Raw genomic sequence first — 1,817 nt, 5'->3', positions numbered from 1 at the left:
ATTATATTTTTTTAATAATATGGCTGCATGCATCGATTGATGCAGAAGCCGAAGGTCAACCTGCTTTTCAAAAAAAAACTCAAATATGTCCCCTCCTCAAATACGGCCCTCTCTACGTCCCCAAATCACCTGAAAGGACACGAGGCTACGCTCCTACTCCATGGCGAGGGAAGATAGTGGCTTTGAACACCTCGGAGCATCTACAATCGGACCCCTCAAACCCGTCTCAAACGCCCGGCAGGCCGCCCGGTCACTGACCAGTCACGAAATTTGGACCCAGACGGGCCTCTCAAACCGCCCTCAAACGGCCGAAATGACCGGCACCTCTCATATCCAGCCCAAATATGGGGTGGATATGGGGCGGTCCGGGCGCATCCGGTCGCGCCCACCACGTCGACTTGGCCCAGCCTGGCCTACGCCTGCCCCAAAAATATTGTCGTCCGGAAAACCCTAGACCGCAGTCAATCCGAACTCCACTTCACCCCCCTCCGTCCACTCCACTTCCGATCCCCTCCAAACGCATCCGATGACTGGTGACCGAAGCAGCGCTACCTCCAGTGGGGACTCCAGCTCCGACGACGACTGGTCTAGCTTGTTGCGCGAAGCGGACCCCGACGATGTGGAGCAGGTCGCCCTCCGCATCGCATTGAGGCGTTCGGCCATCGACCAAGGTGAATCCGGGCAGCGGCGGATCCACTTCGTCACTGCTCGGCGCTCGTTGACGCAGCATCGGCGACGTCACTGGGCAGGCATCTCCGGCCACTCCGCTCCTCCAGGTACGCCGCCCACAACCAGCACCCTCTGCTTCGGAGGTGGTGCCCGACTACCGTTGGGTCCTCATGCCCGCGGCGAGGCCGACGCGCACTCGGACGCCCGAGTCAGAGGCACGAGCAGCCCGGCGCGAGTGGCAGCGGGCGAGGGAGAGGGCAGTGGTGTCCGAGTCGATGTTCGCGCGCTGGTCGATTCTAAGGCAACGCTCCTCGCTTCTGTCCTCCGCTGCTCGCTCACGACGGCGGAGACGGATGCGTAGCGCCTCCGCCGCAAGAATGCCAAGGCGTTCCGACTCGCCATCGAGTTGTCGGAGCGCGAGGCAACAAAGAGGCGGCAGCAAAGGCGAAGGCGGACCACCATGCCAAGGAGCAGGACCGCCTGCTCCGAAGGTTGCCAGGCATGAGGTGCAGCTCCGACGACGACGCGCCTCCGCACGCCATCGCCTACACAGAGGAGGGGCACAGCCGCGCCGACGACCGAAAGGGGAAGGGGCCGGCGAAGAAATGGTGATTTCCTCCGCCCTTCCTCGTTCTATTCGTATTTTATCTACGTTTGTAGTATGGATTTGCACTGTCCGCCGTTGAACCCCGATGAATCATGTTTCTTTTGTCCGGCTAATCCGATGAACTGCGATATGATCATGTGTTTTATATAGTGTTGCATGAATTGCATGGTTTTGAGGTATAGGATACGAGGGACGCGAGTGTGTAAGACGAAATATAAGGCGTGTCTGGTCAGTGCCCACAGACACGCCCACGGACGTTTGAGGGGTCGGATTTGCCCCAATACGGCCGTAGATGCTCTCATTGTCAATGTCCGGAGCGGCCTCACTTCACACACGCCCCACGTCATGCCTATATTCACATATTTAACACGCATGGTCGTTGGCCATGATGTAATACCCCTCCACGACACACAAATTACAAGGTATAGAATTTGTAGGATCATGCTACAATAAAAATGGTAGAAAATATGTAGCTTAAAGGTATAGGTTACAATTAAAAAGATGTAAAAGCCTTTACAATTTGTAATCTGAAAGACACACC

Source organism: Triticum aestivum, chromosome 1B, assembly GCF_018294505.1.
Source record: "Triticum aestivum cultivar Chinese Spring chromosome 1B, IWGSC CS RefSeq v2.1, whole genome shotgun sequence".
In the NCBI taxonomy this organism is placed as follows: Eukaryota; Viridiplantae; Streptophyta; class Magnoliopsida; order Poales; family Poaceae; genus Triticum; species Triticum aestivum.
The sequence above is the reverse complement of the archived record's forward strand: the minus strand, read 5'-3'. Positions refer to the sequence as shown.